The following is a 15,793-nucleotide window of genomic DNA, read 5'->3' as shown; positions in this document are numbered from 1 at the left end:
TCTATATGCTTCCTACAAGAGACTCTGTTTAGTCCTAAAGAAACATACAAAGTGAGGGGATGGAAAAAGATATCTCATGCAAATGGAAGCAATAAAAAACAAAAACAAAAAACTGCGGTAGCAACACTTATAGCAGATAAAATAGACTTTAAAACAAAGGCTACCACAAGAGAAAAGAAGAGCATTACGTGATAATAAAGGTGTCAATCTAACAAAAGGACATAATAATTGTAAATACACACACATACACACACACACACCACTTCTGACAGAAGGACACCTAAATGCATAAAGCAAATAACAGATATAAAGGGAGAATTGGCTATGCTAATAGGGAACTTTAACATCTCCCTTGAATCAATGAATAGATCATCTAGACAGAAAATAAATAAGAAAACACTGGCCTTAAAGGACACGTTAGACCAGATGGACTTAACATACAGAGCATTCTATTAAAAAACAGCAGAATCCACATTCTTCTCAAGTGCACATAGAACATCCTTCATCCAGGATAAATCATATGTTAGGCCACAAAAGGTCTCAATAAATTTAAAAAGACTGAAATCATATCAAGCATCTCTTCCCAACTCAACAGTCTTAAGCTAGAAATCAATTACAAGAATAAAACTGGGAAAAACAACAAAAAAAACCCAAACATGTGGAGGCGAAACAACATGCTACTAAACAACCATTGGGTAAATGAAGAGATCAAAGAAAAAAAAGTAACAGACAAAAATGGAAACGCAATGTTCCAAAATCTATGGGATGAAGCAGAAACAGTCTAAGAAGGAAGTTTATAGTAATAACAGACCTACTACAGGAAACAAAAATCTCAAACAATCGAATCTTACATCTAAAAGAACTAGAAAAAGAACAAAGACAAAAGTTAGAAGATAAAGATCAGAGAAGAAAGAAAGACCAAAAAGATGACAGAAAAGATCAGTGAAACTAAGAGCTGGGTCTTTGAAAAGATAAACTTGAGAAAGTTTTAGGCAGACTCATTGAGAAAAACAAAAAAGAGGGCCCAAATAAGCAAAATTAGAAATAAAAAGGAAGTTATAATTGATACAACAGATATACAAAGGATAAGAGTTACACAGAACAATTATATGCCAACAAATAAGACAAACCTAGAAGAAATGGATAAATTCCTAGAAACATGCAATTTTCTAAGACTAAATAATGAAGAAATAGGAAATCTGAACAGACCAATTACAATGAATGAAACGAAATCAGTAACCAAACTCCCAAAGTCCAGAACCATAGAGCTTTATAGGTGAAAATCATGAAATATTTAAAGAAGAGTTAATATCTAATTCTTCTCAAACTATTCAAAAAAAAAAAAACTATTCAAATTCATTCTACAAAGCCACCAGTACCCTGAAAACTAAAACCAAAGACATAACAACAACAACAAAAAAATTGCAGGTCAATATCTCTGATGAACAGAGATGCAAAAATCCTCAAAATATTAGCAAACTGAATTCAATGATACATTAAAAGGATTATACATTATGATCAAGTAGGATTTATTCCAGGGAAGCAAGGATGGTTCAATAGCCACAAAAATCAATCAGTGTGATACATATTAAAAATAACAAAGGGTAAAAATTATATAATTTCAGATGCCGAAAAATCATCTGATAAAGTTTAACATCCATTTATGATAAAAAATTTCAACAAAGGGGGTATGGAGGTAACATACCTCAATATAATAAAGGCCATATAAGACCAACCCACAGCTAACAGCATACTCAAAGGTGAAAAGCTGAATGTTTTTCCTTTAAGATCAGGAACAAGACAAGGATGCCTATGCTCACTACTTTCATGCAACATTGAATTGGAAATCCTAGCCAAAGCAATCAGACAACAAATAAAAGGCATCCAAATTGGAAAAGAAGCAAAGCTGTCACTATTTCCAGATGATGATACTATATATAAAAAACCCTAAAGACTCCACCCCAAAACTATTAGAACTAGTGAATTCAAAATTGCAAGAATCAAAATTAATATACATAAATCTGTTTCACCTTTATACACTAATAACAAACTATCAGATATATTAAGAAAATAATACCACTTATAATTGCAGTAAAAAGAATAAAATATTTGGGAATAAATTTAACCAAGGAGATGAAAGACCTTTACTCTGAAAACTTTAAAGCACTGATGGAAAAGATTGAAGAAGACACAAATTAATGGAAAGACAGTCTGTGTTCATGGAAGAATTATTATCATTAAAATGTTCATACTACCCAAAACAATCTACAGCTTCCATACAATCCCCTTCAAAATAACAATGGCATTTTTTTTTTCCCACAGAACTAGAACAAATCCTAAAACTTATTCAAAGCCACAAAAGACCTCAAACAGCAAAAGCGATCTGGAGAAAGAACAAAGCTGGAGGTTTCAGGCTCCCTGATTTCCTTTTTTATTTTTTTAACTTTTTTTTTTTAATGTTATTTATTTTTGGGAGAGAGAGGGAGAGCACAAGTAGGGGAGGGGGAGAGAGAGGGAGACACGGAATTCGAACCAGGCTCCAGGCTCTGAGCTGTCAGCACACAGCCCGATGTGGGGCTTGAACTCACGAACAATGAGATCATGACCTGAACCGAAGTCGGACGCTTAGCCAACTGAGCCACCCAGGTGCCCCTCCCTGATTTCAAACTATACTACAAACTATAATAAAACAGTATGATACTGGCCAAAAATAGACACATGGATCAATGTAACAAAATAGCCCAGAAATAGACCTAAGCTTCTATATTCAATTAATCTTTGACAACGGAGACAAGAGTATACAATGGGGAAAAGACAGTCTCTTCAATAAATGGTGCTGGGAAAACTAAGCAACAACATGCAAAAGAATGAATCTGGACCACTTTCCTACAGTATACACAAAAATACACTCAAAATGGTTAAAGGTTTAAATGTAAGACTAAACCATAAAACTCCTAGAAGGAAACACAGGAAGTGAGTGTTTTTGTTTTGTTTTGTTTTTTGTTTTGAGAGAGTGAACACATGTGCAAGCAGGGGTGGGGACAGAGGAAGAGAGAGAGAATCTGAAGCAGGCTCCACACACGGTGTGGCACCTGATGTGGGGCTCAATCCACAACTCTGGGATCATGACCTGAGCTGAAATCGAGTCAGATGGTTAACTGACAGAGCCATCCATGTGCCCTGTCAGTGAACTCTTTGATGTCAGTCTTTGATGTCATATTTTTGGGGTCTGTCTCCTCAGGCAAGGGCAACAAAAGCAAAAATAAGTGAGACTACATCAGACTAAAAAACTTTTGCAGACCAAAGGAAGCCATCAACAAAACATAAAGGCAAATTACTGAGTGGGAGAAAATATTTTCAAGCAATATAACTGACAAGGGATTAGTATCCAAAATAGATAAAGAACACAAACAACTCAACATCAAAAAAATATCCAAGTTTAAAAATGGGCAGAGGACCTGAATACACATTTCTCCAAGGACATACAGATGGCCAACTGACACATGAAAAGATGGTCAATTCACTAATCAGGAAAATGCAAATCAAAACCACAATGAAATACCACCTCATAGCAGTCAGAGTGGCTATAATCAAAAACATAAGAAATAACAAGTGTTAGTGAGGATATAGAGAAAAGGGAACCCTCTTGCACTGTTGGTAGGAATGCAAAATGGTGCAGCCACTACGGAAGACCGTATGACGTTTCCTCAAAAAAATTAAAAATAGAACTATCCTATGATCCAGGAGTTCCATTTCTAGGGATTTATCCAAACAAAACAAAAACACTATTTCAAAAAAATATATGCACCCCTATCTTAATACAGCATTATTTACAACAGTCAAGCTATGACACCCTAGGTGTGTATCAACATAGGAATAGATAAAGAAGGTATGGTATATATATATATATATATATATATATATATATATATATACACACACACACACACACACACACACACACACAGAGTATGGAATATTACTCAGCCATAAAAAAAGAATGAAATCTTGCCATTGTGGCAACATGGATAGACCTAGGGATTATTATGCTAAGTGAAACAAGTAAAAAAAAAAAAAAAAGATAAATACCATGTGATTTTACTTATATGTGAAATCTAAAAATAAAAAAACAAAAACAAAACAACAAACAAAAACAGATTTATAGATTCAGAGAAGAATCTGGTAGTTGCAAGTAGGGAGGGGGTGGGGGACGGCAAAATAGGGGAAGGGGATTAAAAGATACAATGTGCTAGTTATAAAACAAATCATTCATTCAGTTGTAATGTGCAGCATATAACAACTTTGTATAGATTTCAGAAGCTAAATTTATCATGATCATTTCATAATGTACATGTACGTTGAAACTGTGTTGCACATCTGACACTAACATTGTACATCAATTAAAAAGAAGGAAAAAATAAAAGCCAAATAAGGGATAGAGAATGCATGAATTAGAGGCTAAATACACACTGGGTCAGTAAGGTTTCAGATTCTTCTTTCGGCACCCCAACTCCCCTCCCTGGGCCCTCCCCCCAAAAAAATCCAGTGTGTTCATAGACATTAGCAGCAACTGAAATACATCATTGGGAATTTAAAAATCCAGTTCTATATTCTCAGCACCAAGGTCAACTTCATTTCATCTTTATAAATCGAGATAGAATTTCAGTGAATGAGTATAGTTTTAATTCTGCATGTGTAATGGACTAGCTAATTCCCAGGTTCATGGTGCAAAGAATCTGTGACTCAGAAAAATAATTTAATTATCCACCATAACTAACGTTCTTCTCTTTTAGGAATCTGTTGACTTAAATGCGTTTTCCTAACTTGGTGTGGTACTCACTATCCGATGGCTTCAAAATCTTTTTCGAGAGTGGGTCTGCATGAATTCCCCACACCCAATATCCGTTTCCACAAGTCTTGTGCTGGCTCAATTATTATAAAGGTTCTTAGTTCCAGAACATTTTTTGGCTTTGTTTTGGAGGCACACTTGCTTCCATACACTTCATTACTCATAGGAAATGCTTGGCCTTCTCTGTACATATCCCGTGTTTTTACGTTCAACAGCATTGTTCCCTTTACTCAGTAAGCCTGAAACCTTATTCCCCACTGGATCAGTGGTAAAACCCATGGCCACGGATCCATCGTGGAGGGTAATATGCAGTGCAACAGAGAGCCTCAGCAGGGGTAGGGGCACCCCAGGGCTGTAGGCTACCAGACTCTGCGAAGACAGATCTCTTGTGAAAGCTGACCCCCCTCACTGACAGATTTAGATCTTCCCCAATAATCAAGAGAGGAAGTGGAGGGATTCTAAGCCCATTACATGAGCAAAACTCCCCCCTACAATTAAGTGATGTTTATGGTCTAATATAGTTCACTTTTTCTTTCATTCACTTATCCCCCCAAGAAATATTAATTTTGAGCCCACTATGTGCCAAGTCCGGGGAATAAAGTTTTATGTTTTCTAAGTTGATCTAAACTTAGCACCCTGTTCAATTGCTTTGCCGTTCTGTCTCCTAAAATTCTTTAGAACACAAAAGTCATTGTCTAACCTCTTGTGTCTGTTCAGCATGTTCCCTTTGAGAGTGGCAGGGCCTGCCAATCAATTATGTGAACTCACCCAGAGAGGAGAGCCAAAACATTTAAAAATCAAGTACAGGCTACACAGCAACCCATGAGTAGAGATGATTGATCAGCGTGAACCAAACCCAGACTAAGTGGACCGGCTGCCTTTGCCTGCCTTGGGCACAGCCTCCCTTGCGGGGGGGGGGGGGGGGGGGGGGGAGGGTGAGGCACATGAGCTATCCTAGCCAGTCAGGATATCCATAGCCAAAAGGCTTGGTTCCAGAGTGCACACGTGACCCATGTCAGATCCGAGTTGGGACTGTGCATGACTGACTCGTGGCAAGAAGCTGCCTGTCAAAGAAGCAATCACTGAGGAAAAAACAACCGGGGGAGAGAGAGGCACAGAGTGGCGGAGACCCAAGATCCAGTGATGCCTGGGGTTTCAGTTCATGACCCGTTCTGTTTTTGCTGGTTTACTGACATTGGCACCTAAAGAGTCCCGACAGAGGGGAAGACAGAGGGGGAGACAGAGGGGGAGACAGAGGGAGGAGAAGAGGAAGAAGAAGAGAAGTTAGAATGGCAGGCTATGAACTAACACAATCTAGGAGACAGGGCCACTGGAGCCAACTGAGAAACCCAACAGCTCTACCCTTGCTCCACGCTGGACTCATGGAACAGGACAGAATCTATAGAATCTTCCAGGAGTGGAGGAGGCACGTCTTCTGTGCCTCTGTCTGCTCTCTGGTACAGAGAGGTTATTCCAGGTGAAAAGTAGAGTACTGTGGGTGCTACGATTTTGAGACAAACAAGCTGCCATTATCACATTCACTTATTTTTACATCCACGTGGAGATTTGGGATTCCCAAGAAGCAAGAGAACAAAAGTCAAGGGAGAAGGGAGGACGGGCACATTGCATCCTGAGAGAGAGAGACAGTTGTTCGGTAATGCATGAAGCTCTGGGCAGAGACAGTTGCAGGGAGACGCTGGGTGCAGAGCAAGCTGGCATTTAACGGGCTGGTGTCCACCGTGGGCTGGCAGAGTGTGAGAAGCTGGAGGGCTGGTTGCACGAGCTGTCACCAGAGCATGGCGGAGCGTCCTTGCTGGACAGACCTTATTACCCGGTAGGGAGAGCCCTGGGCCTAACTTACTCAGGAGCTGTGACTCAGCATTGGCCTAGTTGCCAAAAGTACGGTGACCAGGGCTGAGAGAGATGGACACACACTGACCAGGGCGAACAAGGGCTCTTGGAAGAGCATCCCTCATTCCAGGATGGAGAAAGAGAAAGACATGAACGTGGGGCTGTGGAAAATGCTGCAAAGCCTGGAAGAAAACGTAAATGCTTTTCAGACCTCAGCCTGAAGAACTTTCCATACCTCAAAGAAATGTAAGAGGCAAAGGTTGATATGTTTAAACAAGATTAAACACTCCATCCACAAATATTCTAAGCTGATTAGAATTATGCAAAATACCTGCTTTCATATGCAAAACAGGAAACTAACAATAGCTGTATTAGTGCAATCTGGTTAGAAATAATATTTGTGTTCTCTATTTTCCAAATGTGTTTTATGGTTGGCTTTCCATACATTTTAAAAATATTTTTGAGAGAGAGAGAGAGAGAGAGAGAGAGAAAGGGAAAGGGGTGGAGGGGCCGAGAGAGGGAGAGACAGAATCCCAAATAGGCTCTGCACTGTCAGCACAGAGCCTGATGCAGGGCTTGATCTCAGGAACCGTGAGATCATGACCTGAGACGAAATCAAGAGTCAGACGCTCAGCCAACTGAGCCACCCAGGTTCCCCTCTTTCCATATATCTTTAAACATTACCCCCCAAAATAAATAAAAGAGTAACAGAACAATTTCAACATATATAATCAAAAGATTCTTTAATATAAAATATATTAAAATCACCAAAAGTTCCACCAAAAAAAATGGCTAATATTGAAATGCACATGACAAAAGAAAATAAGAAAAAATCGTTCACCTCAGTTGTAAATTAAAGTGAAATGTTACGATTAAAATTCTCTTTTTAATGTTTATTTTTTGAGAGAGAGACAGACTGAAAGCGGGGAAGGGGCAGAGAGAGAGAGGGAGACACAGAATCTGAAGCGGGCTCCGGGCTCTGAGCTGTCAGCACAGAGCCCGACGCAGGGCTCGAACTCACAAACTGTAAGATCATGACCTGAGCCAAAGTCAGACACTTAACCGACTGAACCACCCAAGCGCCCTGAAATGTTACCATTAAAGAAACAACACTGACCGAGTATTTGATGTATCAAATTAGCAGGGATCATATCCAGGGCTGGTAGATGGGTTTATAATGAAACACGTTGACCCAAAGCAGATGAGAGTATAAATGTTTGAGAAAACAATTTGGCCTTCGTATCAAATATTTTTTTAAAAGATCTACTTTGAATAAGAAATTCTCAATCTAGGAATTCAGCCTAAAAATGATTTATGGTAAAAAAAAAAAAATCTTCATCACAGATTACTCACGATAGAGAAAATCTGCAAATTTATGTTGAAGAAAAATGTCCCTACGTCTAGAGAATAGTTTAATCTATTAAGACATGCCAAAGTCAGAATAATATGCAGTACATGAAAAACATTTTGTTGAGGTATTTGAGTAAGATTACATAATTTCTGGAATTTAGTTTTAAAATATTCCAGGAGCGCCTGGGTGGCTCAGTTAAGCGTTGGACTTTGGCTCAGGTCATGACCTCGTGGTTCGTGAGTTCAAGCCCCACGTCAGGTTCTGTGCTGACAGCTCAGAGCCTGGATCCTGCTTCAGATTCTGTGTCTCCCTTTTTCTCTGCCTCTCCCCCGCCTGCACTCGCTCTGTGTGTCAAAAATAAATAAACACCAAAAATTTTAAGAATATTCCAGCAAAAAAAGGGAGGGGTGGGGTTGCAGAGGAAGCAAAACTATCAAATGTTTGCAACTGTTAAAATGGGAAAGTTATTCTACTCTTCTCTCTACTATTGTGTACGTTTGCAAAATCCTACCCTGCATGTTTAAAAACATATTTGTAAAAAAAAAAAAAAAAAGAGAAATGTGATTATGAATAAATGCAAGATACAAAAATTATATATCTATATACACACACGTTTGTATAGTTTCTAACCTTTCAAAATAGTTCAAGCCTAACTCCCTCCCATCTTTTTCCACGCATAATTTTTTTATTTAAAAAAAAAATTTTTTTTAACGTTTATTTATTTTTGAGACAGAGAGAGACAGAGCATGAACGGGAGAGGGGCAGAGAGAGAGGGAGGCACAGAATCGGAAGCAGGCTCCAGGCTCTGAGCCATCAGCCCAGAGCCCGACGCGGGGCTCGAACTCACAGACCGCGAGATCGTGACCTTAGTTGAAGTCGGACGCCCAACCAACTGAGCCACCCAGGCGCCTCTTTCCACGCATAGTTTAGAACATAGAGCTGTCCAGTAGAAGTTTAGTAAGAGCCAATAAGTAAAGCTTTCTAGCAACCACGTTTTGTAAATTTTTAAAAGCAGGTATTTTAATATACTTTAATTCAGTATATAAAATATTACTATTTTCGTTTAGTTTTGAGAGTGCATGCGTGCAGGCACACACAGGTGGGGGAGGGGCAGAGACAGCGAGGGAGACCGAGAAGCCTGAGCAGGCTCCGGCCTGTCAGCACAGAGCCCGACAAACCAGGAGATCTGGATCTGAGCCGAAATCAAGAGTCGGACACTTAACTGACTGAGCCACCCAGCAGCCCCCAAAATATTACTATTTCACCATCTGAGCAAAAGTGGAGATAATTCACTTTTTTTTTTTTTTTTTTTTTAATCCTTGGAATCTACCGTGTGTCTTATGCTGGAGCACATCTCCGCCCGGAAGCAGCAGGTTTCAACTGTGCAGTGGCCACGTGAAGCGAGCGGCTACCAGGATGGACAGACACTCCAGCGCCAGCCCTCTTCAAGCCCTCTCCTTCTGTAACGGGCTCCTGGGCAGTCTAGTTTCAAACCAAACAAACTGGGGCACACAAAGATGCCCTAACCCTCAGCCTGGCCTCTCGGAAGCCCCGAAGCCCCGTCGGACGAGGACAGGAAGTTCTAAGGGTCCCAGGATCTGGCCAGGTACAAGCCCCCATCTTCTCTTCCTTCCTCACTTTTTCTTTCTCCCGTCTCCTGCCACGGTCTTGGCATGAATTTACGGCTTCTCGACAGGTCTCTGAGGGACTCTTGTTCTTGTTTTCTCTCCCTCCTCCCAGCCTTCTCATTTCCTGTTTTGCACAAAAATGTGCATGTACATACGCTGCATGGACTAAGTGGTGTCCCCCCCAAATTGATGTGAAAGTCCTAACCACCAGTTCCTCAGAATAGGACTCTGTGTGGAGATAGGGCCTTTGAAGAAGGAAAGTTAGGGGTGCCCGGGTGGCTTAGTGGGTTGAGCGTCCGACTTCGGCTCAGGTCACGCTCTCACAGTTTGTGGCTTCGAGCCCCACGTTGGGCTCTGTGCTGACCGCTTGCTCAGAGCCTGGAGCCTGCTTCGGATTCTGTGTCTCCTTCTCTCTCTGCCCCTCCCCCGCTCACGCTTTGTCTCACTCTGTTTCTCAAAAATAAATAAATGTAAAAAAAATTTTTTTAAGAAGTACAGTTAAAGGAGGTCACTCGGGTGTCTCTAATCCAATGTGACTGGTGACCTTATAAGGAAGGAAAATTAGGACACAGAAAGGAACAGAGGCAAGACCATGTGAACCACAGAAAGGAGAGAGCCATCTATAAGCCAAGGAGAAAAACCTAGAATAAATCCTCATGGCCCTCAGAAGAAACCAAGCTTGCCCACACATCGATCGTGGACTTCTACCTCCAGAACTGTGAGGAAATACATTTCTGATATTTACTCCCCCTAGTCTGTGGGACTAGGTTATGGTCCCCTCCAACCACCCCCCATCACAACACACAGAGCTTTCAGCCTTCTTACTGTTTCTTCGAAGAAGTTAAACTCAACTGGCACCCGTCAAGAACTTCTGCACTTCTGTCCGGCAAGGAAACGCTGTGGACATGAGGTAGGGAACACTTTGTGGGCAACAGAATTCTAGTATTTGCAGAAAACTAGGTCAGAAATTAAGATATGCCACCTGCCCTTTTTCTGCACCAGATTGTTTTCTCCTAAGCAAACCACGTAATGTTTCAGGGCATGTCCCCTATAAAGTGAGAGGCTTCAGTGGGACCATCTTCAATGGCTCTAATAAAATCTTAAGATTCTGTGGCTCAGCCTGGCTCAGACACAGGCTCCACCTCACCTTCTATACCCATAGCTCCCTGGATGAGGCACACAGAACGGACGGTGGCTGGGATAATATTTAGTTTTCAAAAAAATGTGTAGTATAAATTATTTTAGCTTGACGCTGGTTGTTTGGTTTTGCCTGCTCTGATGTTTCCCCGCCATGTAAACATATAAGCCCGGAGAGAGTGTAAAGGGAGGTGAAAGAACTCCTAATTGTTGTGTAAACCGTGAGCAAGGGTTAAACGTGAGGCTGAAATGCCCCACATTTGTAATCCGTTTGAACCAAACTGCTGGTGAGCCCCAATTTCTGCACTTCATTTTTCTTGATGTTGGACCAGAACGAACGCTGGGAGTTCTAAGAGATCTTAGGACAAGTCCTTCCTGACACGGGTGTTGCTGCTCTTTGTTCTATCACAACATCCTGGTGATGTATTTATTTCTCTCTCTTCAGGAATGTTTAGGGAACAGACACAGTGCGGTGTCTTTGAGGACTGGAAACCCCTTTCTGTCTCAGTTGTTCTTTTTTGCTGCAAAGGAGTTAAAGGGCTCTGCCGCTGTGCTGAGGAAATATACAAGCCACATGCCGACACCCCCAGCACCCAGGGATGTCTTCGAATGAGAAAACAAAGGCAATGTTGTTTCTAAATATGACTGTGCAAGGACTTAGGGAAGGGATGGATGCAGGATACGAATACCATGAACGCATTCAGTGTCCTCTTCGAGAAAGCACCTGTTGCGACAAGGCCATCAGCCACCGGAGCTGAAAGCCCCAAGGAAACTCACAGACCGGAAGCCCTTGCGCTGCCAGACTGCCACCAGGCTTCTTTTGAAACAAAACGTTTGCTTTCCATAAAGATCCCCGCACCAGGGCCAGCTCTTCCACAGCACAGCACCGTGACAGTCCCCGGAGGACATTTTCCTCATGCCAGCTGGGGAATAACATCCCCGATAAGACCATTTGGGGAGGAAGTTCCGGCCACAGGGGACAGAATAAACAGTGGAATTCTCGAAAGCCTCCACGTCATTCATGCTGGAACACAGGTATCAGAGTCAGTCTTGCCAGTGCCCAGCTTGTGCGGGACTGCAGGCTGGTGGGTCTCTGCTGAGGATGCCCTACTGCGGGCAAGTTCAGGTGCAGCCTTTGCTCGCGGAAAGCTGCCAGGCATCCTCTGCTCCCAACATTTCCACCCACCCCCCCTCCGGCAGCCTGCTACACTGACCTTCTCTTCTTCCTTTTGGGGGTAAAAGTCCCAGCAGGGGAGCTCATTTATTGCTTTCCTGGCTTATAAAAGAACAGCAGGAACATTCTCCCCCAAAGACTGTTATTGAGCACATATGCTCCCTCGATGCAAAGAGGGTCACTCATGAGCACAGGGCGGGATTTTGTTTATTTAGTGTATTGCTTTCTGGGTTGCACAGTTAAGCCTGGCAAAGGAAGAAATGAGACTTACCTTTTAATACTCTAGGTGGCTGTGGAAGCAGGGGCTGGAGGACATGGAGTATTGAAAGGAAAGGGCCCAATAAAGTGCACACAGGAAACAGATTTGCCAGAGCAGCTTATTAAAAATAGAACCTGGGCCCCACTCTCCCCTTAGGAATTAGAGTCCATAACAGTAATTCTCGACCAGGGGCAGTTTTGTTCCCAAGAGACATTTGACAATATCTAAAAGGTATTTTTGATGGTCACGGCTGGGGAGGTTGCTCTTGGCATCTAGTGGGTAGGAGCCAGGAGGCTAGTAAACATCTTACAGTGCACAGGACAGCCCCCCATCACCCCATTGTTTCCTTCATGGCTTTGTGGATTCTTTGAGAGTGTTCGCAAGGCCTTTTCCAAGCGCACTATGCTTCTGGGTAAGGTCCGACCTTCAACCTTAAGTGTCAGAAGTTGATAAAAGGGGAGAGCAGGCCTTGTCTTTGGGTCACTTGGTGTGCAACCGAAGGCTAAGAGAACCTGTCTTTAGAAAAAGAGGTGAAAAAGTTCAGGAGAAGCATCTCAACTGTCTTCTAGAGCTCAAGACAGCAGTATATCAAGAGTGAAATGATTTGGGCTCTTTTGGTCTCTGTACTCATCAGCCATATGCTTTGGCCAGGCTGCTCTCTCTGGGGGCCTCGGTGTCCTTGCCCATGACGATGCTTGACCTAACTAGCTGCAATGCTGTAAGGATTGCTGAGCAAATGACCAAGAAATGGCCTTTAAAAACATTATAGTGGAAAGAAAAGATTGTGCTTGAGTGTGGAAGGTAAGAAACCAGTAGCGTTAACCTGCTGTAAATGAAAATGGTTTTCTATTCAGTCATGGATGGAAAAGGTGTTTGTCAATCTTGGAATATAATGAATCCTCATGGCTGAGTCAGAAGAGAAATAGAATTTTCTTTCTGCATAACTCAAAGGTTTCGACTTTACGGAACACAAAGGATATAATCCAAGTTACATGATACTCACCAATATTGCTATTTCCATTAGAAACTAAGCCTATTTCATTAGGTTATTTACACTCCATAAACAACAGACCAGACTTCGTGGTTTGGTTGGTTAGAGCATGATTCTTTTGGTCCTTTTTACAAATTCTGTTGCAATCAGGGTCTTTCTCCCGAAATGCTATTTCCGTGACACAAACCCTGCATCCTGATGTAGCTACAAGTGAAATATTGCCCCCTCCATCCAGAACAGAAATCTTTAATTCTGATTACCGGCAAGGGCACGCAAGAAATCAATCTAATAAAAAAAAAATTGGCCTGTTGCCTTGTGAGCGAAATGTTAATTTCTTCCGACTCTATTCACGAATACTTTCAGACACCATATTTATGTCCTCAGAGGTAAATGTTACTACCAGTTATAACAAGAACCATGGTGATCTCTTTATAGAAATTGGGGGGGGGGGGGGGGCAAGAGCCAAGAAAGGAGGAGTCGATTCAATGATCAGTCCCAGATCCTGAATCGGCTCCCCAAACCCAGTGCCGTGAGGATGCCAGGTACTCCCTAAAAAATCTCCCCTCTTTATGTTCTTTCCCTCCTGCTTTCATTTCCTTGATTATTCCTCCCTCATCTATTGGCTTCGTTCATGAAGCACACAGGGCTGGGACTATTTTACCTTCTGCACTTGGCATGGCATCTGATAACTGCTTGACAAAGGCACCATTACCCCATTTTACACATGGAGAAGCTCCAATGCCAAAGTATTAGACTTCATCAAGGTCACTACTTCCGAGAGATTTTCAGGGACTGCACCAGTGTAAGCTCTGTGGGTCAATCCCTTGCCCCTGACCTGAAGTCTTTCCACCTATTTTTAAACAAGCATTTTACAACACCCTGTAACGATCTTATCATGGTTTTCTTGGTTATTCCACATAACAAGGTAGCACGATTTTCCTTATTTAACCATGAAGAAATGGGTAGGGAGAACCACATTAACAGGATGCCCTTCATCTGCGAATGTACCTCCTATATTCAAGTCCAACACTCGTGGGAATCTCTTGGGAAATGCCTAACAGGGATTTTCTCCCATAACTGAAGCCACCTATCACCCTGTGAGGAGACTGTCACTGCTTGCCTCCTTCAGAGGGTTATCCCAACACAAAAGGCACAGCCACCAAAGCTGTCCCCTGAGGGACTCTTCCTGTGGAGGGCAAGCACAAAAACGGTCACAGTCAAGTATCTAGAAATGCTACTAAGTGGAATGGTGCCTGGACCACAGCCAGCTCCTGGCCTCAGGTTTCCCCCATTCTCCTAAATCTTCGTCCAAGAACACAGCGGATTCTACAAATGTGCCTTAAAAAAACTTGTTCAGCAGGACCGATTTACCAACTCGGGGGGCAGATCTCGGAGCCACTCCATTCCCAATGCAGCACCTCTGCTCCCACATCGCTTATTTACAAAGAGTTCCACAGATCCTGCTGGGACACAGCTTCCTTGGATGAAGGCTCTAAATGCCCCTCGAGACCCTTTGATTACACGGAGGAAGCATGAAGTGTTCATGAAAAAAAAAAAAAATCACTCCTTTGTTTTTCTAGAAGTAGCTGGTTCTCGTCCTCTGCCTGCTTCTACACCTAGTGATGCACTGACTTGGTTAAAAAACACCAAGAAGATGCGGTAGGCTGCGTTTATGACGCGAGAACACAACTAATAGCATCAATGCAGACTGTCCGCTCTAACCAAGGGATCATTCTTTTCACTGTTGGTAGCAAAATCTAACGGTGTCCCACGTGGCTTTAGATTTCCTAGGAAAATCTACCTTTTGTTTATTGCTTCGTGTATATCCCAAGCCAGCTGTCATCCTGGCATGTTATGAGGTGAAGAGACTCACTTCCAGGTTGATTTTCTTTACATTTGAAGGCGGTGGTGGGCAAAGTGTACAGCCTTTCCTGTCGAAAGTGATTTGCCTTAGGGGGCACCTGGGTGGCTCTGCCAGCTAAGTGTCCAACGTCAGCTCAGGTCACGATCTCATCACTCATGGGTTCGGGCCCCGCATCGGGCTGTCTGCTGACAGTGGGGAGCCTGCTGCGGTTCCTGTCTCCCTCTCTCTGTGCCCCTCCCCGGCTCCTGCTGTCTTTAAATAAAAACATTAAAAAAAATTTTAAACAAAAAGTGATTTGCCTCAAAACAGGCAGAAAAGGTGTATAATTTTTTAAAGGCAGCCAACTTGCATGAATACCCGGTGCTTTTTAGTGGAGTCAAAGAGCCAGCAAACTGTGGAAGAATTACGAGCATGCTTATAAAAGCTTTGAAACGGTAACCACCACCCTTGGAGTCACGTGTGTACAATGGCCAGAAGTCCGCCCTTTCTTTTTTTTTTTTTTTTAATTTTTTTTTTTCAACGTTTATTTATTTTTGGGACAGAGAGAGACAGAGCATGAACGGGGGAGGGGCAGAGAGAGAGGGAGACACAGAATCAGAAACAGGCTCCAGGCTCTGAGCCATCAGCCCAGAGCCCGACGCGGGGCTCGAACTCACGGACCACGAGATCGTGACCTGGCTGAAGTCGGA

General features: G+C 42.4%; 1 protein-coding gene and 1 long non-coding RNA gene across 6 annotated transcripts in view; one reads left to right on the top strand and one right to left on the bottom strand.

Annotated features, from left to right (window-relative positions):
* LNX1 (ligand of numb-protein X 1) overlaps positions 1–15,793 on the bottom strand; it is a 184,067-nt gene that overhangs the window by 62,967 nt on the left and 105,307 nt on the right. The gene's annotated exons all lie outside the window — the stretch shown is intronic.
* On the top strand, positions 10,209–13,550 carry LOC123385070. The gene is made up of 2 exons (XR_006597099.1): positions 10,209–10,589; positions 11,262–13,550. It is a non-coding gene; the product is annotated as an uncharacterized LOC123385070 (long non-coding RNA).

Source organism: Felis catus, chromosome B1, assembly GCF_018350175.1.
Source record: "Felis catus isolate Fca126 chromosome B1, F.catus_Fca126_mat1.0, whole genome shotgun sequence".
NCBI lineage: Eukaryota > Metazoa > Chordata > Mammalia > Carnivora > Felidae > Felis > Felis catus.
This window is presented reverse-complemented; position numbering and strand designations above follow the sequence as displayed.